The sequence below is a fragment of the Bactrocera neohumeralis genome, unplaced genomic scaffold (genome assembly GCF_024586455.1).
Source record: "Bactrocera neohumeralis isolate Rockhampton unplaced genomic scaffold, APGP_CSIRO_Bneo_wtdbg2-racon-allhic-juicebox.fasta_v2 cluster09, whole genome shotgun sequence".
NCBI lineage: Eukaryota > Metazoa > Arthropoda > Insecta > Diptera > Tephritidae > Bactrocera > Bactrocera neohumeralis.
In genome coordinates this window covers 33,497,704-33,521,177 of record NW_026089622.1, presented here as the reverse complement: position 1 = coordinate 33,521,177, position 23,474 = coordinate 33,497,704, and the positions used below count along the sequence as shown (strand labels likewise).

The 23,474-nt window shown below is 38.4% G+C and overlaps 1 protein-coding gene across 1 annotated transcript in view; it reads right to left on the bottom strand.

The window, feature by feature from the left end:
* LOC126764085 (uncharacterized) overlaps positions 1-21,788 on the bottom strand; it is a 532,840-nt gene extending 511,052 nt beyond the window's left edge. Inside the window, exons 1-2 of the mRNA XM_050481871.1 lie at positions 20,335-21,788; positions 18,406-20,239 (exon numbers count right to left, since the gene is read on the bottom strand). The gene's annotated coding sequence lies outside the window, so the exon portion shown is untranslated. The remainder of the gene's footprint in view (positions 1-18,405; positions 20,240-20,334) is intronic.
* Between the last annotated feature and the right edge of the window lie 1,686 nt (positions 21,789-23,474).

Genomic DNA, 23,474 nt, shown 5'->3' with positions numbered 1-23,474 from the left:
ACAATATGGAAATGGATTTCGGGAACACCACACCATGACGATATTGTACGAATAAACGCGAAATTATCTGAACTCATAGAAAATAACAATAGACAGTTTACTACAAATTCCAAATTATTTGAGGTAGTTACACAACTAACAAATATTGTCAGTAAAATAGAGAATAGTTCAACCTGAATTAACATAATGCAACACAGAAAGGAGGATGGAGTCATGTGTAGAAGTTCACGCAAGTGAGGAAAGTTCTCTGATCGCCATTCACTTGGGAGTGGCCAGAAACGATTCTTTTACACATGGCTCAAGCAGCTCACTACTTCCGGTCTTTGACCAAGTATCCTCTGGGTAGCCTAAGAACATCCGTTCGAAGGCGAGCTAAAGTGAGAAGGCGAAACATTCCCTACAAGGGTTGTGCGCTGGGTTTGGGACCCGCCACGTAAAAAACACCCCAGTGAAGAGCTACAACCAGCCTCGGATGAGAGACCCCCCTTTTGATGACGACCATGGCAAACGAAATAAGGACTACGAATTGAGGGCACGCACCTGGAATGTCCGGTCCCTTAATTGTGAAGGTGCCGCTGCCCAGCTGGTTGATGTCCTCGTAAAGGCAAAGGCTGACATCACCGCCGTCCAAGAAATGCGATGGACGGGACAAGGACAGAGACGAGTAGGTCCTTGTGACATTTACTACAGTGGCCATATAAAGGAGCGCAAGTTTGGTGTAGGATTCGTGGTGGGAGAGAGACTCCGTCGCCGAGTACTATCATTCACTGCGGTGAATGAACGTCTAGCCACAATCCGCATCAAAGCGAGGTTCTTCAACATATCGCTGATTTGCGCCCACGCCCCGACGGAAGAGAAGGACGATGTGACCAAAGATGCCTTCTATGAGCGCTTGGAGCGCGCTTATGAGAGCTGCCCCCGCCACGATGTCAAAATCGTGCTTGGCGACTTTAACGCCAGGGTGGGCAAAGAAGGTATATTTGGCACTACGGTCGGTAAATTCAGCCTCCACGACGAAACATCCCCAAATGGGTTGAAACTGATTGACTTCGCCGGGGCCCGAAATATGGTTATCTGTAGTACTAGATTCCAGCATAAGAAGATTCATCAAGCTACCTGGCTGTCTCCGGATCGAAAAACTACCAACCAGATCGATCATGTTGTGATAGACGGAAGACACGTCTCCAGTGTTTTAGATGTGCGTGCGCTCCGAGGTCCTAACATCGACTCGGACCACTATCTTGTTGCAGCTAAGATTCGCACCCGCCTCTGTGCAGCAAAAACGCGCGCCACCAAACACAAGGAAGGTTCGACGTCGAGAAGCTGCAATCACAACAGACAGCCGAACGATTTTCTACTCGGCTTGCACTCCTGCTTTCTGAGAGCACTCGTCAACAACTCGGTATAAGGGAACTGTGGGACGGCATTTCAAACTCCTTACGTACAGCTGCAACCGAAACCATTGGTTTTCGGAAAGTGCAAAAGAACAGCTGGTACGACGAGGAGTGCCGTGTCGCAGCGGAGAGAAAACAGGCTGCCTACCTCGCAACGTTACGATCGACCACTACAAATGCGGGATGGGATAGATACCGAGAGTTGAAGAGGGAAGCGAGACGCATTTGTAGACAGAAGAAGAAAGAGGCTGAAATGCGTGAGTACGAAGAGCTTGATAAGCTGGCCGACAGGGGTAATGCTCGAAAATTCTACGAAAAAATGCGGCGGCTTACGGAAGGTTTCAAGACCGGAGCGTATTCCTGTAGAACCCCCAAAGGTGATCTAGTCACTGATGCCCAGAGCATACTTAAATTATGGAGGGAACAGTTCTCCAGCCTGCTGAATGGCAGTGAACGCACAACACCAGGAGAAGAAGAACCCGATTCTCCAATCGATGACGATGGAGCAGACGTTCCATTACCCGACCATGAAGAAGTTCGAATAGCAATTGCCCGCCTGAAGAACAACAAAGCGGCAGGGTCCGACGGATTGCCGGCCGAGCTATTCAAACACGGCGGCGAAGAACTGATAAGGTGCATGCATCAGCTTCTTTGTAAAATATGGTCGGACGAAAGCATGCCCAACGATTGGAATTTAAGTGTGCTATGCCCAATCCATAAAAAAGGAGACCCCACAATCTGCGCCAACTACCGTGGGATTAGCCTCCTCAACATCGCATATAAGGTTCTATCGAGCGTATTGTGTGAAAGATTAAAGCCCACCGTCAACAAACTGATTGGACCTTATAAGTGTGGCTTCAGACCAGGCAAATCAACAACCGACCAGATATTCACCATGCGCCAAATCTTGGAAAAGACCCGTGAAAGGAGAATCGACACACACCACCTCTTCGTCGATTTCAAAGCTGCTTTCGACAGCACGAAAAGGAGCTGCCTTTATGCCGCGATGTCTGAATTTGGTATCCCCGCAAAACTAATACGGCTGTGTAAACTGACGTTGAGTAACACCAAAAGCTCCGTCAGGATCGGGAAGGACCTCTCCGAGCCGTTCGATACCAAACGAGGTTTCAGACAAGGCGATTCCCTATCGTGCGACTTTTCAACCTGCTTTTGGAGAAAATAGTTCGAGCCGCAGAACTAAATAGAGAAGGTACCATCTTCTATAAGAGTGTACAGCTGTTGGCGTATGCCGATGATATTGATATCATCGGCCTCAACACCCGCGCCGTTAGTTCTGCTTTCTCCAGGCTGGACAAGGAAGCACAGAAAATGGGTCTGGCAGTGAACGAGGGCAAGACGAAGTATCTCCTGTCATCAAACAAACAGTCGTCGCATTCGCGACTTGGCACTCACGTCACTGTTGACAGTCATAACTTTGAAGTCGTAGATAATTTCGTCTATCTTGGAACCAGCGTAAATACCACCAACAATGTCAGCCTAGAAATCAAACGCAGGATAACTCTTGCCAACAGGTGCTACTTCGGACTGAGTAGGCAATTGAGAAGCAAAGTCCTCTCTCGACAAACAAAAACCAAACTCTATAAGTCACTCATAATTCCCGTCCTGCTGTATGGTGCAGAGTCTTGGACGATGTCAACAACGGATGAGTCGACGTTGCGAGTTTTCGAGAGAAAAGTTCTGCGAAAGATTTATGGTCCTTTGCGCGTTAGCCACGGCGAATACCGCATTCGATGGAACGATGAGCTGTACGAGATATACGACGACATCGACATAGTTCAGCGAATTAAAAGACAGCGGCTACGCTGGCTAGGTCATGTTGTCCGGATGGACGAAAACACTCCAGCTCTGAAAATATTCGACGCAGTACCCGCCGGGGGAAGCAGAGGAAGAGGAAGACCTCCACTCCGTTGGAAGGACCAAGTGGAGAAGGACCTGGCTTCGCTTGGAATATCCAATTGGCGCCACGTAGCGAGAAGAAGAAACGACTGGCGCGCTGTTGTTAACTCGGCTATAATCGCTTAAGCGGTTTCTACGCCAATTAAGAAGAAGAACACAGAAATAAATTAATACTAACAGATCTAGAAAATACTCTCCAAACTATTGTATCGAAAAGTCGGAATTCTTAACCCTACAATATTGAATATAAAAGAAATTAAAGATATTGTAAGTCATGAACACAATAATTTTACAATCACAGATGTAATTGACGCATCTAAATTTAAAATAGTACAGAATAATGAAATAATTGTAATATATATTAAATACCCTGTAATTAAAGATATATGGATGGATGGAAAATTAGTAATAGAAAATGAAATAATTAAATGTAAAAACACATACTCTAACATTAAAACATGTAAAATAGAATTAAGTGCTAGTTATTGTGAAATGGATTTTAAAGAAACTTGCTTTTCTAAAATATTAAATAATCAAAAAGGAGAATGTCTGAAAATTAAAGAAAAAAACAAACAATTAGAAATTATTAAAGATGGCATAATCTTAATATCAGGAAAACACACAGTTGATAACATCGACCTCGATGGTACATATTTAGTAACCTTCAATAACACCATAGTAATTGACAACAAAATTTATGAAAATCCAAGTAGCATAATTTGGAACTATATTAAATCAAATCAGCCTAGTCGGTTTGATGTCCTCGAATATCTTGAATCGAAAAATATAGATTTAAAATTTAAAAATACAAATCTTTTAAATATGGGCCAAGATGAAATTAAATCTCACCCAACTCTTTGGGCACTCTTATTTTTGGCAATAATTATTGCTTTGATTTATGTAATTATCAAAATCTGGCAAAAAATTAAAAAATATAAAAAAATGAAAATTGAAGAAGCTAATGCCAATATGCTTGAATCTATCACAAAATTGATGAATTAACATCCAAAGCCGAAACGAGGACGTTTCTTTTTTTAACAAGGGTTGTAGTTAATGCAACCCAAACCCACTAAAATAAACCCCTATCCGATTCATCTCTAGTAGACACATATGTGATGTAAGTCGACACCACATTCATCCATAGGATCAAGCCAACCGCCTATCATAACAAATAGAATTAACGTAAACAAAGAATATTAAAATCAACAATAGCCAATTTGCAAAGTCAGCATAAAATCTATTGAAATACAATTACAAGAAGAACTTGATCACGCAACAAGAAATGCCACAGCCACCCTTTTTACATGATCAGCATTATAATACTATAAGAACTATAATTAAGAGATAAATAGGGCAGTTATGAGTTATAAGTTATAAGCGAGAGTTATAAGTTACTTTTAAAAAAAACCAATAAGGAAAATAAAAAATTTATTTACATACATATATGTACATACCGCAAGTTCCGTTGTTACTGTTTGTTACTGGTATTATTTTATTGGTTTTTGTTTTGAAACTGTGCTTTATAAATATGTATATATATACCGCTGGTTATAGCTCTTCACTGAGGGTGTTTTTTTACGTGGCGGGTCCCAAACCCAGCGCACAACCCTTGTAGGGAATGTTTCGCCTTCTCACTTTAGCTCGCCTTCGAACGGATGTTCTTAGGCTACCCAGAGGATACTTGGTCAAAGACCGGAAGTCGTGAGCTGCTTGAGCCATGTGTAAAAGAATCGTTTCTGGCCACTCCCAAGTGAATGGCGATCAGAGAACTTTCCTCACTTGCGTGAACTTCTACACATGACTCCATCCATCCAAAATGCGGCGGCTTACGGAAGGTTTCAAGACCGGAGCGTATTCCTGTAGAACCCCCAAAGGTGATCTAGTCACTGATGCCCAGAGCATACTTAAATTATGGAGGGAACACTTCTCCAGCCTGCTGAATGGCAGTGAACGCACAACACCAGGAGAAGGAGAACCCGATTCCCCAATCGATGACGATGGAGCAGACGTTCCATTACCCGACCATGAAGAAGTTCGAATAGCAATTGCCCGCCTGAAGAACAACAAAGCGGCAGGGGCCGACGGATTGCCGGCCGAGCTATTCAAACACGGCGGCGAAGAACTGATAAGGTGCATGCATCAGCTTCTTTGTAAAATATGGTCGGACGAAAGCATGCCCAACGATTGGAATTTAAGTGGGTTATGCCCAATCCATAAAAAAGGAGACCCCACAATCTGCGCCAACTACCGTGGGATTAGCCTCCTCAACATCGCATATAAGGTTCTATGGAGCGTATTGTGTGAAAGATTAAAGCCCACCGTCAACAAACTGATTGGACCTTATCAGTGTGGCTTCAGACCTGGAAAATCAACAACCGACCAGATATTCACCATGCGCCAAATCTTGGAAAAGACCCGTGAAAGAAGAATGGACACACACCACCTCTTCGTCGATTTCAAAGCTGCTTTCGACAGCACGAAAAGGAGCTGCCTTTATGCCGCGATGTCTGAATTTGGTATCCCCGCAAAACTAATACGGCTGTGTAAACTGACGTTGAGTAACACCAAAAGCTCCGTCAGGATCGGGAAGGACCTCTCCGAGCCGTTCGATACCAAACGAGGTTTCAGACAAGGCGATTCCCTATCGTGCGACTTTTTCAACCTGCTTTTGGAGAAAATAGTTCGAGCCGCAGAACTAAATAGAGAAGGTACCATTTTCTATAAGAGTGTACAGCTGTTGGCGTATGCCGATGATATTGATATCATCGGCCTCAACACCCGCGCCGTTAGTTCTGCTTTCTCCAGGCTGGACAAGGAAGCACAGAAAATGGGTCTGGCAGTGAACGAGGGCAAGACGAAATATCTCCTGTCATCAAACAAACAGTCGTCGCATTCGCGACTTGGCTCTGACGTCACTTTTGACAGTCATAACTTTGAAGTCGTAGATAATTTCGTCTATCTTGGAACCAGCGTAAACACCACCAACAATGTCAGTCTAGAAATCCAACGCAGGATAAGTCTTACCAACAGGTGCTACTTCGGACTGAGTAGGCAATTGAGAAGCAAAGTCCTCTCTCGACAAACAAAAACCAAACTCTATAAGTCACTCATAATTCCCGTCCTGCTGTATGGTGCAGAGTCATGGACGATGTCAACAACGGATGAGTCGACGTTGCGAGTTTTCGAGAGAAAAGTTCTGCGAAAGATTTATGGTCCTTTGCGCGTTAGCCACGGCGAATACCGCATTCGATGGAACGATGAGCTGTACGAGATATACGACGACATCGACATAGTTCAGCGAATTAAAAGACAGCGGCTACGCTGGCTAGGTCATGTTGTCCGGATGGACGAAAACACTCCCGCTCTGAAAATATTCGACGCAGTACCCGCCGGGTGAAGCAGAGGAAGAGGAAGACCTCCACTCCGTTGGAAGGACCAAGTGGAGAAGGACCTGGCTTCGCTTGGAATATCCAATTGGCGCCACGTAGCGAAAAGAAGAAACGACTGGCGCGCTGTTGTTAACTCGGCTATAATCGCTTAAGCGGTTTCTACGCCAATTAAGAAGAAGATATATATACCGCAATTTCCATTGTTACTGTTGCAAGTTGTAAATTTTATCTTTGTCGATACTGTACTCTTTTTTTTGTGGTACGTGACACTAGCACTTTTTAGCACGACTTGCAACTTTTTGTAATTTTTTAGCACTTATTTCGCTTTTTTGATGATTTTTTTTTCATTGAGTTATAAAATTCATAAGAAATAAAAAATTTTCCAAAAAATAATCAAATTTTAACTGTTAATATCTTTTAAACGTTTGGGTTTACGAAAAAATCATACTAGCCTTTTTTGTAGAGCATTCAATTTCCCACAAAATCTAAGAAACAAGATATTTTTTTAAGTAGTTGGAAGCGAGATATAAATTTTTCTATCTGATAATAAGAAAAAATAGTAAACTGTATGTAGGAGGACCTTCCCGTTACAATTAAAAACTCATGTTTGGAGAGGCTTTCTTAGAGGTGTCTAGGAACCTATTTTTCCGAGTATTTTTTTTCCGATTTTTTTTTTTTTAATCACTCTAATATATGTATATATATATATTTATGTTTTTAGTTGAGTTGGCGTTAGCATACCCGAAATACGCTCACTCTCTTATTCCGCAACTAAGCCTAATGTGGAACCCAATTCTTGTAAGTTAGTACGCTATTAAGCATTTACTATATACATACATACATAAGTATATATTATTACAAAGCTGCCAACCACGGCTACTCGCTTGTGACAAATATTCCAATACAACTACACATTTTTTCTCTATACACTAACACCAACGCACATTTTCGGGTTATTTTTTGTTTACCTAAATGCGATGAAAAAAAGTTTGTTTCATTTCTTGATTTATTTGAATGAGTATGAAGGGGAAAACATTATTGTCAATAGTGACAATAGAAAATCCCAAAAACGGTAATAAAAAAACGATTGAAAGACGCATGTCGTTCGTGATCGTACCATCGTAAAGGAGGCTCGTACAACAAGAAGGTAAGTAAATGAATTTTATGTGACTTTTTAACAATATTTTGAAAATAATTACTTCATTTATTTTTATAGTATTGGAAATCTGAACTGAATTGGAAGTAGCAGCAGCAGGTATATCATCAGAAGCGGCAAATATCAATTGTTAAGAAAGTATGTGAAAAAAGTGTGTGTACTTTGAAATCGGACTGCGCAGTCCAATATAATACGCAAAAATAAATACATACATATGTACATATGTATTTTATGCGTTTAAAACGGCCTGTATAATCCAATATAATATGTGAAAACAAATGTTTGTTTTATATTGTAAATGATCAAGTAATATTTATTGTTGCGTCAAGTGACTTTTGTCCACAGCTAAAACGAAAGGCATTTTAATTAAATTAAATTTAAATATATTTTTGAAATATTACATTTGAATTATAAAGTTTTCTTTTCATTTACTTACCCTAATAATGTTAAATTGCACTCCATGTTGAAGGATTCTGATCCTGTCAAGGATGTCCAAAGCTAAAATGAAAAAACATTAAATTAAAATTTTTTATTTTTTATTTGTAAAAATACTTACGCCATTAATATTAATCATACTCACCTTAATCTATTACCATAAGTTAACGAAATGAATTGTACTTACCTCCTTTTTGTGCATACATACATATTAACATTCCAACTGTTTATCCCGTTAGCTTCAGTTTTAGGATAAGTAAAATACTAACTGGAATAAAGATTTCAATTGTAATTAGACCGCAATCGAACTCGCACGCTTTTCTATTTTCTCGCCGTCGCAATTTCGGAACACTTAAATATTCTATGTGGGTACAGGCACTTGGTTTATTTCAGCGAAGTGAAATATTTAAAATAATTACACAAACACGCACCCCAGAAAAAAATTTGTATTCTCAAAAACGTTTGAGAAATTTCATGGCGCCCAAGCAGGGACTAAGTGCTTGAGTCAAAAATTTAATTTAAAAACATATACATATAATGCATAAATCAGTGCACAAAAGATTTGTCGTAACCAATTGCCAAAGGTACCCTTTTCGGTTTTCGGATCTTCGGTGTTCACGGTTTATGATTTTATCACTTTGCGCTGTGGCGCGCCGCATTTTCGCTCGTATCTCGGGAACGATTCGTCATACGGCCATGATCACATATACCATTTCGGTAGCAAATGACGTGACAAATAACTTTTGTTTTATAAATTTTGCCATGAGATGCGTATTTCAGGCGCTAGGTAAACAATTTCACGATTTTAGGCGAATTTCCGAAATTTCAAGGCCGGAGTTGGGGTTGAAGATGCAATCCGTTCAGGAATCAGGAAGTACTAAGGCAACTTTTCCGCAATATTAGAAATCCCGAATCGAAAAAAGTCCGGAATCGACCCACCCTAGTGTGCACCCCAAGGAAACGCACTCTACTCTCACGAACTAAGAGGGACACCTCATAATTCCCACAATAGTGATATGGATGACTAAACCATAGGTTTTACGCCCATCTCCTATTGTGGAAGTATGAGGATACCCGAACCCACACCACCCCAAGCCAAGGTGTTGAGGTACCCGTGCCGATGGCTGAATAGTCAGCGGGGGGGTAATAAATAGCTGATCGCGAATGGTCCCCTCCGATGCCCGGGCGAGGTCGGAGGTATAAAAGCCTTCTCTCCGCATACCGGCTCTGCGGACGAGTGATCAACCCCTTCCGGTTTACTCGTGGGACCAAAATATGAACGGAAACAATAACACAACAACAACAACATCAACTACAACAACCAAATTGACGGCAACAGCAACAACTAAGGACATGAACTATAGGAATCCTATTACGGAATCCGAAGAAGACGAACTACTTGCCTCCAGCCAGGAGACGAGTAAGAGTACTACCGGACATACCAACCAAAGTATACTTTCAGAGCGTCCACCTCCAAGGCTGCCATGAGCACCAACCAAAGTGCACTGGCGGCTAAAGGAGAGAACAGAAAGAAGAGCAAGAAATCCCAGAATCAGCTGAGGAAAAACCGGTACCAGAGGGCCGTCTTCATACTAGGGAAGATAGCCAAAGACCAGGCAACCGGCACCCCAGTTGATGAGGCTGAAACAAAGCGCCTCAAATCTATCGTAGAGGAATATGAAGGCTACCTGAAAAGGAAGCAATCACAACCTCAAGAAGAGAGCAAACGAGAGAGCACTTCTCAGAAGAGAAATCGCTATATCACAGAGGTACCCGGAACTTAATCCAAAAAACCGAGGCGGAGTGAGGGTGAACACAGCAGCACAAAAACGGCAAGGCATTTCTGCGATGTAGCCAGGGATAGCCTGCTGGTGGCCATCATAGATGGAAATTCCCCTCCGGGCACAATACAGGAAGAGATCGACGTCAGATTGTCAAGTATGGTGCTAAGCTATGTACTCGACAATCCTGCGGGTCCTCACCGGGAGTTTGACTCCTCTGAGAACCTCAGGGGCTACAGGGTCATTAAGTGCGCGGACCAAGCCTCGCTAGATTTCCTGACGGGTAGTGTTGCTAAAATTAGCAACGCCTTTATAGGCCTCCAATTGAGGCTTATACCCGCCAGGGAAATTCCGAAGAGACCTCGTGCTCGCATTTGGTTACCCCCTCTAGAGGAGCCAGGCAAAAAACTCCTGAGGTGCATTAAGCTGCAGAACAAATCTATACCTGGTATAGATGAGTGGCAGCTAATCAAGGAGGAAAAACCGAATAAAGCAAGCAAGCCAATACTAGTGGCCATTTGTGATGAGTCCATTGAGGTTCTGAAGAAGACTGACTACAAAATCAGCTTCGGAATCCGCAAGGCCAGACTAAAAATCTTCCAAGGCGACAAAGCGGCTGACGAAGACGACACGGAAGAGGTCAACGACGCCAGCCAGTTGCTAAGGAATGTGGGCATCGAAGAAACCCGAGATGCCCAATAACATAAGATAACTGGAGGGTATCCGATGGGCCTTCCATGTCGGATCATTCCTGGATACTCTTCAGCATCCGCGAGAAGTACAGTGCGCCTCTCACATACCGGAACCCTAGAAGAACGGCACTGGGAAAATTTACCAGTATAGCAACAAAATGCCTTGAAAAGGGAGGCAATAAGAGTATTAGTAATCCTAAGGAACTAGATTCAGAAGTAGAGAAGTTGGAAAAAATCTTAACCACAACGTTCAATAAATCCACACCGCTAACAGTGCCGATCTTTCTGCACATTGATAGAAAATTGCAGAGAAACCGCTAGGCTGAGTAAAATGCTATCCAAAGATCATATTAATACTGCCTACATTAGGGCGGAGGGAAGTGATTGGACCTCCTCGGCAAAAGAGTCTCTAGAGGTACTAATTAAAACGCACTTCAGAGGAAGTCAGCAAACACCTTCGACGAGGGTTCAACCAGAACCACCGTTGAACGCAGCTGATTATCGAAGCCAAATAATAGACAAAAGCAAAATCAAATATGCCATAAATAGTTTTGCACCATTTAAAGCGGCAGGTCCTGACGGGAGTATGCCCATAATGCTGCAGAAACTGGTACAACCAATGGTTCAAAGGCTTGAAGATATATACAAAGCTAGCATTCAACTATCTTATATCCCCAGAAGTTGGAAAAGAATTAAAGTTGTGTTCCTTCCAAAACCAGGCAGAAGAACACACGATAATGCCAAGGATTTTAGACCTATAAGCCTCACCTCCTTTATGCTAAAGGCTAATAGACTTACATGTAAGAACAATAGTGGCGGATAAGTTATCGAAGTCCCAACATGCATACATAAAAGGCCGATCAACCGAAACTGCCCTTCACGAGGTGATAAGTGTAATTGAAAAATCACTACACCACAAACAATACACCATGGCTGCATTTCTAGACATAGAGGGCGCCTTCAACAACATAGAAGTAAATGCGATAATAAATTCTCTGGCACATGGTGGCATAGATGACACTGTATGCCGATGGATAAAATCGATGCTTGAGAATAGAAAGTTTATAGCTTCAAACGGCGCTGCAACACATACAAGTTATGTGAGTAGGGGAACGCTTCAAGGGAGGGTCCTCTCTCCGCATCTATGGGTTGTAGCGCTGAACGAAATACTATTCCAACTAAACGGTGGAGGAGTGAAAGCAGTAGCATATGCAGACGATATAGTGTTGTTGGTATCAGGCATGTTTCCTTCAACAGTCAGCGAAATTATGGAAAGAGCACTACGAAGGGTAAACCTATGGGCTAAAAACAATGGACTAGGAGTTAACCCGAACAAAACAGAACTGATGTTACTCACAAGCAGAACCAAAATACCTTAGTTTCAACTTCCGGTACTAAACGGTACAACACCCACTCTATCTCCCACAGCTAAATACTTGGGGGTGGAGATTGACACCAAACTGTGCTGGAAACTAAATATAGAAATAAGAATAAATAAAGCATACATGGCCTACTATACTTGCAAGAGAATCGTCAGCAGGAATTGGGGCCTCAAACCTAGTATAATCATGTGGATGTACATAAGTATATGGCTGTCATAAGACCTATACTTACATATGCAGCTTTGGTATGGGGGCCATCGCTAAACAAACAATACAACTTTAGAAACTTAAATGGAATACCAAGAGCAGCATGTGCAGGTGTTACTGATACAATCAAGTTATGTCCGACTGACGCGTTCAATGTGGTCCCGCATAGGGGCGCAAACGATGCATCGATGTTTCTGAAATATCGATGTTTCTGACAAAACATCGATGTTGTGATTCGGGATCGATGACTTATGTCGATACTTTTTCAAATTTTACTCCACATCTTTGCAGTTTTTGAGCGTTTAATATAAGTTTTGTTTCGAATTCATCTGTTGTCAATCACAACTCTATTACAGGTGTAGTGAATATAAAATATATGTAAATAATTGTGTTAGACGTTTAAATATGTACATAATATTTCAGATTTTCAAAATGCTGCCTTCAAAATTAATAAGCAAGGTCTGTAGCTTCTTTATAAGAAATTCAGATGCTTCCGCCACATGCAAACTCTGCAACAAGAAATTAAAAATCTTCACTGTCACGTTGAGAATGTACATAAAAAGGTATTACTCGATCAAGTTGATCAGGGGTGGGCATATTAGCCCTCAGTGGCATTTTGCCCGTTCGGGCACGAGTGCACATTTTGAGGGCTAGATGAGGGGATCATCGCGGGTAGACATGAAGAGGGAAGTGAGAGCAACGTATTTTACCACTCCACATTTACAAATGAGAGCAACGTATTTTGCCACACCATGCTTACAAATGAGAGCGCGCGCATATATGGGAAGTTGAACTGTGGGTAATAACTGTAAAATTGTCTAACAATTTTAAGTTTCTTTGTAACTACTATAAATTTATAAAATGTAAGACAAGTAACAAAAAGTATAATAAATATTTTATTTTAGTAATAGTTTTTTTAATATGTCTTTAAAACAGCATTTAATTTAGTTTATTTCACATATTAATTTCTATGGTTTAATCTCATTTGCTGTCGCTACACGAATAGTTGTACCAAAATTTAAATCAGGGGTCGAATCGTTACATCCGTGCACCGATCGGCAAACATACGAAAGAAAATTACGTGATACGTCAATCGTATGCGGTGATTGGCATTATGACATACGATAGCAAACGGATCATAATGTATTTTCAATTCACAATAGTTTTTAAATTCCACATTGCTTTGGATCGTATTTTTAGGTCATAATAGATGTGGAACTGTCAAAACTGTTGCGAAATTTTCAATAAACTAACAAAAGCTAATTAAATATCAAAATGAATCCAACTTTGTTTTTTTATTTCAGCTCTAGTGAAAGTGATGGGCATAAAAAAGTAGTGCGGAGATAGCTAGGAGATCGTAGCAATAGCGTAGATATAAAAAAAAATTATGAATCCTCATTAATAAAATTTCTTTATAGATGTATCGTTGAACAAAGCATGAAATCTTAAAAAGACGGTGGAGTATTTGAGGATATGGCAAGAGAGGAAGGTATGTCCCCACAAAAGTGGAAGATTTGCTAACGTTTAAAAATTTACAATTAGTTACGACCCTCAAAAATTGCGATTCTTATCACACTCAAGAAATGGACAACGGGGTAGCGAACCGCTTCACCGCAATCGACCAAATAAATAATTTTAATTCAAAAATGTATATATCCTTAACCTTGTAAATAATTTTATTTTTATTGTCAACTAAAATACAAAAATTTTGTTCACATAAATAATTTTTTTTTTTTAATTTTTAATGAGATATTCCATTTATTGGTTTCTTGTTTATGTTCTTTATTCCTAAAAATTATAAAAAACTCAAAATTTAAAAAAATTTTGCTCACATTTCCATAAATTTGTCTATTACGATTGGTAGTTTGCGTTCGAACGACGATTCGAACGAACGGATACGTTTATATACTCGTTCACGTATGTCATCATGCCAGATTACGATAGAAGCGTTACGATCACGTATATAAGCGTTACGATCACGTATATCATAATACGAAATACAGACTTTTACGTGACGAGTGATACGTTCACGGATGTAACGATTCGACCCCAGATAAACTGCTTCTTATTTTATGTTTGTTTAATTTCATTCTTGAAAAAAATTGTTCACAAGTGTGTGTGCTTCGAAACATAGATATAATTTTCGAAGAAAAAAGTTTCAAACCAGGTTATTTCTTTAAGCTTCCTTATAAAAAGTAATTTCAATAACAACTTCAGGTTATGAACCACTGTTTCTTCAAACGAATATACACAAATTAATCTCATGAGAGCGCAATGTAAATAATTACCCAGCAACGCTTCTACCGCCCGTTTACCGTAGAATTTGCAACTACTTGGAGTTTTCCCCATAGAAAAGACTCAGCTGATTGCTCTCTCACAACGCAGGGTTGCCAGGCTCAATATACTGTAGTAATTATAAAAATTGTCTTCAATATATTTGAAATTTTCTTAAACTAACGCAAAATCAGAATCGAATGCTATTATTTATAAATATATAAACTAGTTTTACTAGTTTGATTTCAGTTTTGATATTTTATATTATGAAAAATTATAATTGAAAAGTTAGATGTGTGCAAAACTACGTATGCGTATTGAGTAATGGCAACATTGTTCGCATGAAAACGAGAACAAAACGCTTGTCGCTCGTAGCGGAGGGAGAAGCGAAATACGATTTTTCTGCCATTAGCGTTTGTATTCTATTTGCGTGCTTAGCCACTTTCAACCAATAATGCCATACCGTGCAAATATATTTTTATTTTATGATTTCTTATATTTTTGAAAATATGTGTTCCCTTTCTATAGAGCGTATTATTGTTTTAATACATTTCCAGAGGCAACTTAGATTTTTAAAATTTAACAGAACAATTATAGAAAAACACCTCAATTCTTTGAATATTTTGATAAAACAACCAAACTGAAGATATCACAAATATTAATATATATTAATATATATTTATATATATACTATATATTTAATATATACTTATATACATATGTATATATATTTAATATATATATTTATATAAGCATTTTCATTAAATGGAACTGCAATATGTTTAAACAAAATACATATGGTCACAAGTATCTTTTTTCTTATATATATGCAGCTATATGTATAAAGCTGCCTTGCATATGTACGTATAAAAGCCCACAACTTGAGAAAAGTTTTCCCCAATTGTAGCTAAAATGAATTTTTACAACTGGCATCACCACCATTACTGTTCTATCGCATGTACAGAGGTGTGAACAAAATAGGAACAACCATAAGGTGTTGTGAAGTTTTAAAATGTGCTGTTTTCTCATTAAATAAAATTGTTTTTAGATACAAGTATAACTCATTAATATATAACATTATAATTTTTCCTACCAGTGATTAGAATTTCCCACCATGCATAGGTAAATAAAACCAAATATTAATGCGAAACTCTAAAACCTGCAAATTATGTTTACCTCTTTTTGTTCACACAAGTGTACAATTCCGATATGAAGTAAACTTCCGCTCTTTAATTTGTGTACAATGTCAGCATTACCGCAACCATTCTGCCATGGATAATATCAGAGATAAAGAGATCCCCATCTCGCCTGTCAATGGAAATGTGAGAACCGCTCACCTACCGAACTTTGACAGTTGACTGAATTGGGTAGGTTTTGACGTTTTGCAATTGGAATGACTGGAACGGCCAGATTGAAATTATACTAAAAATATATGTGAACGGAGGAATTTGTTGCCGCCGTTCAAGGTCGCTAATAAAAAGTAAAAAAAAAAATGAAAATCAAAGAAAATACGAAATTTAAATATATTTCATGAAACGTTTTGCTATTTGATGCACAGAATTAATTTTTCAATTACAAATTATTAAAAACATTTATTAATTGAGAACTAACAGGCTTAATTCACCTTATTAAGTAGTGAAATATCAAAAGTCAGTTGTTTTAATATATCATAAAATTATAAAAAAGGATTTAAGTAGATTCGCCATATATTAAAAGTCCAATATATAATAATTTGCAATCGTAATAAATGTTGGGTGTTTTAATTTAAATGCCCAAAAATTCTTATTTTGTTCGATGTGGCCACAATGGAAAATGTTATAAAAACGCTTCTTTTGAGGCGCTCTCACACTGGAACAAGTTGGGCATCCCATTATCCCTATTATCCATGATTCTGCGATGGACATTAAGTTATGGAGGAATGTAATTGATTTTTTTGCAACATTTTATGCCCTTCCCTCCGTAAACTGATATTCCCCTCATCTAGCGCTCGTGCGCCCCTTGCTAACTTTGCTGGCTAAAAATGTGCCCATCCCTGAAGTTGATAATGCAGAATGCTCCTCCAAAACTACGCCGCACTCGGAACCAAAACAGCGAAAAGTTTCTGAAATAATTAACATATCACCAACCGCTGGGACGACAGCGTCAAGTGAGTTATACGACAATAGTAATAAGAAGACTGCATGTATTGAATCGTCTCCTAGTACATGTACTCCGTCAGTACGGCAAAATAAATCGGATCAATTGCCAGCGCTGATCCTACCTAATGTGAAAGAGCAGGTCAAAAGTATTTCTTACCAAGATGGTCCTAAATCAAGGAAAATTACTGAAGCAATTTTGAAATATATTATAATGGAGAACAAGCCATTTTCTACCGTAGAAGGAAAAGGTTTTCTGCAGATGATGAAAGAACTGGTTCCGCTTTTTAAAGATCCAAGTAGGGAAACAATAAAATTACGAGTGGATGAAAAATATGAAGCGCTGTCTTCAATTTTCAAAGAGTATATTCGTAAGAGCGACAGTTATTGCCTAACGTATGACATATGGACGGAGACAATAAAAAATCAGTCGTTCCTTGGGGTAACAATTCATTTTTTGGACAATTTACATTTGTTGAGTGGGACGTTAAGAGTAATCGAAGTGCACGAAAGTCATACAGCAGCTTATTTAGAAGAAACTATGTTTAAACTTTTCTACGAGTGGAACGTTTCCATAAATAAAATTTCTGCTTGTGTAACTGATAATGATTCAACCATGATGAAATTAAATAGAAGCTTGTTTGGCGAAAAAAATAATACCCTGCTTCGCACGCACACTTAATTTGGTTCTAGCGCAATCAATAGATAAGTCCACGGAAGTATCAGCTTTGATAACTAAGGTGCGCGACATTGTTAAGTTTATTAAAAAAAGTGTTAATGCCAGTGATAAATTGCAGAAGAAACAAATAGATAACGGGGCTTCTACAAGTAATACCAAGAAAATGATTCTTTGTGATGATTTGTTCAGTTAGCCCCTATTTTAAGTGAAGTACTGCTCACTCGCCCAGAAGCACCCACTATGGTTAATGCCTCCGAGCTGAACAAAATTAAGGAGGTGATTGAATTATTAAAGTGTTTTGAAATTGTGACCAGGGAGATTTCGGCTGATACCAACGTTACCATTAGTAAGGTTATACCTTTAGTAAGCTGTTTAACTGAAGCTTTGACAAAAATTCATTGTCAAACGCCATTGTAGGGGAGCTAAAAAGTGAACTGCAAAAGAACATGAATAAGAGATTTGACAAACTTGAATTTAATTCAGTTCTGGCGATGGCTACTGTATTGGATCCGAGATTCAAATTTCTGCATTTTAAAAATTCACTGGCTAAAAACAAAACAGTTTTGTATTTAAATAATTTCATAAAGGATACAAATAATGGCGTTGGTACGTCGGAATCTTCGGATGAGTGTACAACAGAAAACCCATTTGGGGATGTTTCGTCGTGGAGGCTGAATTTACCGATTGTAGTGCCAAATATACCTTCTTCGCCCACCCTGGCGTTAAAGTCGCCATGCACGATTTTGACATCGTGGCGGGGGCAGCTCTTATAAGTGCGCTCCAAGCACTCATAAAAGGCATCTTTGGTCACATCGTCCTTCTCTTCCGTCGTGGCGTGGGCGCAAATCAGCGATATGTTGAAGAACCTTGCTTTGATGCATATTGTGGCTAGACGTTCATTCACCGGAGTAAATGATAGTACTCGGCGACGGAGTCTCTCTCCCACCACGAATCCCACAACAACCTTGCGCTCCTTTATATGGCCACTGTAGTAAATGCCACAAGGACCTACTCGTCTCTATCCTTGTCCCGTCCATCGCATTTTTTGGACGACGGTGATGTCAGCCTTTATTTTCGCGAGGACATCAACCTGCTGGGCAGCGGCACCTTCCCAATTAAGGGACCGGACATTCATGGTGCATGCCCTTAAATCGTAGTCCTTATTTCGTTTGCCATGGTCGTCATCAAAAGGGGATCTCTCATCCGAGGCTTGTTGCTTCCTTTCATTGGGGTGTTTTTTTTTACGTGGCGGGTCCCAAACGCACAACCCTATGTGGGGGATATTTCGCCTTCTCACTTTAGCTCGCCTTCGAACGGATGTTCTTAGGCTAGCCAGAGGATACTTGGTCAATGACCGGAAGTCGTGAGTCATATGAAAAAGAATCTTTTCTGGCCACTCCCAAGTGAATGGCGATCAGAGAACTTTTACACATGACTCCATCCATAAAGAAGATCAAGGAACGATAATTGAGCAAACACATAATAGAGCGCATAGAAATTATATGAAAAATTTGTCACAAATTAAGCAGAAATATTATTTAATGATAAAACAATTGCAAAAAATTGTAGCATATGTAATAGTAATAAAACTGAAAGACATCCTAAACTAATCCCAATAGGGGAAGCACCAATACCAAAAAAAAAAGAGGGAGAACAACTCCTTATAGATTCGCACAAAAGCTTAAATTTCTTACATGTATAGATTCATATACCAAATTTCTAATCGTAAAACATATAGAAGACAAATAAAATTTAGAAGAAAAAGTTTTGGAACTGTTACAAACATTTTCAAATGTTAAAAGTATAGTTATTGATAATGAACCAGGCTTAAGTACGATACAGTTCAAGTCTTTAATGAAAAAGATAAATGTACAAATTTACACGCCACAGTACAAGTAATGGCCAAATAGAAAGAGTTTATTCAACACTGATTGAAATCTCCAGACGTTTAAAGCAAGAGCACAGCTTAATTAGTAATTTTGAATCAATTATGAGAGCAGTTCAACAGTATGGCTATGTTCGTAAATGCATCATGACTTGCAGCATAAGCAACAGTAGCAACACTGCAAGTTTGACGTTTGATAATTCTTATACAATTTTTGACAATTTGCAGATACATTTGTTTGCATTTTTGAACGCGTATAACACTAAAATGGAAATTTTGCTGAATCTAACACTAGACGAAATTTGTGAACAAAGAAATGATAGATTTTCTTTAAATTTAAGAAAAAGGGTATTCAAGTCAAAAAAAAAATTTGTAGGTACAAATGTTTGTCTTTTAAAAGACAAAGTATTTATAGAACAAACTTTCGGGATTTTTAAGAAACAGTTTAAAATTTTAAATTATATTGAAGCTTCGAGCATTAAAACCACATCTAATGTAATACTCGCTTGTGCTATCTTACACAATTTTATCATAAATAAGGGAGGTTATTCTGAACATATTAACGATGCAATAACACATGCCGATATGGAAACCAACAATGAAATCGAAGGAATTCAAGATGCCCCCGTTGATTCAGATGATATCAATGGAATCGATAGAAGAAACTATTTTACCACTATTTTTGCATCATAAAAAATTTACTTTACCTCACCTTCCTTTATTTGAATAATTTTTTTATTACTTTTTCTGATGAACTTCATTTTAATTTTTATTGTTTTCATTTACATTTTTAACTTCGGTCACAACTTTCTTCCACAATACATTTTTTTTCCTTCTACCCGATTTAAACTCGTCCTCTATATTCTACCGTACTCTCAGCAATAACTGTGTCTCCGCATTACTGAGATTTTCACTAAAAATTTAAAAATAATAATTTATACAATTACTATTAACATAATTTAACTAAATTTCAATACAAAAATTAAAATAAAACAGTTTTGCACTTACTTTTCGTCAGACATCGTAGTTAAATGCAGTAAACAATTTTTTTTATAGAAATTATGAGTGACAGCTGATAGAAGTGTTGTCTTTTTGAACGCTTGATAATTGCAGTGCTGCAATATTGGCATTTCTGAACGTTCTGTTTGTTATGCAATCGTCATGATGCGCGTCATGATGCATTTACGAACATAGCCTATAATAAAAAAAATGCATTCTGTTACAGGTAAACAACCTTGCAACATATTATTTAATAAAGGACCTCACGAATATATGAAAAATGTGTTGCAAAATGCACAAGAGAAAATGCTAGAGCATCATAACAAGATGTTTAAAGCAAGAGCACAGCTTAATTAGTAATTTTGCAACATATTATTTAATAAATGACCTCACGAAAATATGGAAATGAGTTGCAAAATGCACAAGAGAAAATGCTAGAGCATCATAACAATAAAAGGCTTCAAAATAATTATCAAACAGGAAGTTTTATATATGAAAAAATATATGGGGAAAGAAATAAATTAAACCCCAAATACAAAAAACAAGTAGTATTAGAAGATTTAGGAAATACAGTTAAAATACAAAACAGAAACAGAATAATTCATAAAGATAATATTAAATATTCAAATCCTTTAGGTTCACAATGTTATACATCATCATAATTTATACGGCGATTCCATTCATCACAGCTCAAATCGAAATCATGGATCTCAATCACGGGAATGGATATTCCCTTCTGAACCTACAAAAAGTAAAGTTGGTTGAAAGATACGACAGAATTACATATCCTATTAACAATGTACAAAGAAATAGTTGACAATTTAGAGGAGATGGCACTCAAAGAAAAGGAACCGAATCCGCTTGTAATGGCTAAAATTAAGAACTCAGATATATAGTATACACTCACCCCGCATCATAGAATTGAGAAAAGAGGATTAGTTAATATTATAGGGACAGCTCTTAAATATATTTATGGTGTCATGGACGACGAAGACCGTCAAGAAATAGAAGGCAAATTAGAAATAAACACAATCAATGCCCACAATGCAATTGAACAAATCAATGTTCAGAAAAACATTAATGAAAAATGTAACTACAAAATTAAAGCCATTAGTGATAATACCAATATAATCACTACAGGAAATTGTTTCAGAATATTAACGCAGTTAGCTCAGAATTAAATAAAATAGCAAAAGAACGATGGACAAACAAACTGTTGGGTAATTCAATGTATATTGAGACTAATATCGTAAGAAAAAAAGAGATCATAATGACGAGCCAAAATAACCTCTTAAGTAGAGATATTATTTCAGATGACGATAGTTTAAAATTGAATATAACTTTTGAAGAATTGGGTAAGATCAAAATTGTAATTGTCACTCAAAACGAAAATATTGTGTTTTACTAAAGAGATCTATCAATCAATATGCATTCAACTTATACCGAATATATATCAAGCAGAATAAAATATACAAAAGAAATTTTATGTCTAAATGATGTCACATATAAAAAGACTTCCATTAAAAAAGAATTAGAAGAATACAAAGATGAATGCATCGAATATTTATTTAGGAGTCAAATTAAGATGAATTGAAAAAATAAGTATAATAACCAATCAAAAGTAATAGAAATGGATACAAATCATATTTACGTAATCAATGCAAAAAATAAAACCATTTATCATAACTGTACGAGAGCTGATATATATATTCTGGCCTAGGGCAACACTAAGTGTTGCCAGGTGCAATCTGACATTTCCATTGGAAAGTTTGACATTTTTTAGAATTGTTTTATTTACAGGGAATTAAAAAATTCATCTCGGCCAAAAAATGGAATTAACTCTTGAACATTTTCGTGCGATCATTTTTCACAACTTTCGACGTGGATTATCACGACAAGAGTGCATCGATGAACTAAAATCTTTGTATGGCTATGAAGCACCATCCTAAAGCACTATGAAAAACTGGTACAACGAATTCAATCGTGGCCGACGCTCGCTCAAAGACGAATTCCGTGAAGGTCGTCCAAAAACAGCCGTTGTGCCAGAAAACATCGATGCCGTACGTGAACTGATAATGCAAGACCATCATGTAATCGATGTTTCATTTCACGATGTTTGCATACCTAGTCCTGCATCAACTACCCATGGACATTTTTATTCACAAAACAGCAGCTTTTGCGGCGATAAGAATAAAAGAATTAGGTGGTTGGAATCAGCAGAGCTACGGACACAGTGTAATCATAAACAAGCTCACTACTAATAAATCAAACTACATTCTCCCAAAGCTGTATTTCAATAGACACTTCCAGGTGAGGATACCATCTAGACGAGAAGAGGTTCAATAGGAGAGGAGGATACCATCTCAGTCTATACCGACGAGTCCAAAATGGACTGCGGAGTAGGCACGGGGGTAGTAGACCGTCGGTTAGCATCTTCCAAGCAGAAGTACTGGGAATAGAAAAAGCCTGCGAAGTTCTATTGGAAAACCACGAGAATATACATAAAGCAACTATATTTACGGATAGCCAGGCGGCGCTGCTGGCCTTGTCTTCACCCTTGACAAATTCGAGTATAGTCCACAACTGCAAGAAAGCACTAAGCTCAAAAGACAAGCTCCAACTAGACTTGATCTGGGTTCCCGGTCACAGGAACATTTTCGGTAACGAAAAAGCAGACGAGTTGGCAAAGGCAGGAGCTTTCCTTAACGAATCCGAAACGAAGAGAGATCAATAGACAATTTCAACAAGTGCAAATAACAGGTAGAAAAACATTACAAAATGCATCATAACTAAACAATTATGGCCAACATATGACAGTAAAGAACCAACGACTTATTAATTAGGTCAAGGAAAAGTATCTACAGAGTAACAGCTACCTCAACAGGGCACTGGCCATTTGTGGAACATGCGTCAAAAATGGGTATGCCCTACAACGACATCTGCCGAAGCTGCGTAATAGTAGGGAACTAGGAAACAATTTTCCACCTTCTCTGTGAATGCCCAGCCCTAGCACAGATCCGACACAAAACACTTGGAATCCATCAAGCACCAAACCTTGAATGGATTTCTACAAAAAGCATGTCAGACATACATAAATAGCTTCATCGAAACCTCAAAATGGTTTGAGAGAGAAGGTGAAACGTAATAGC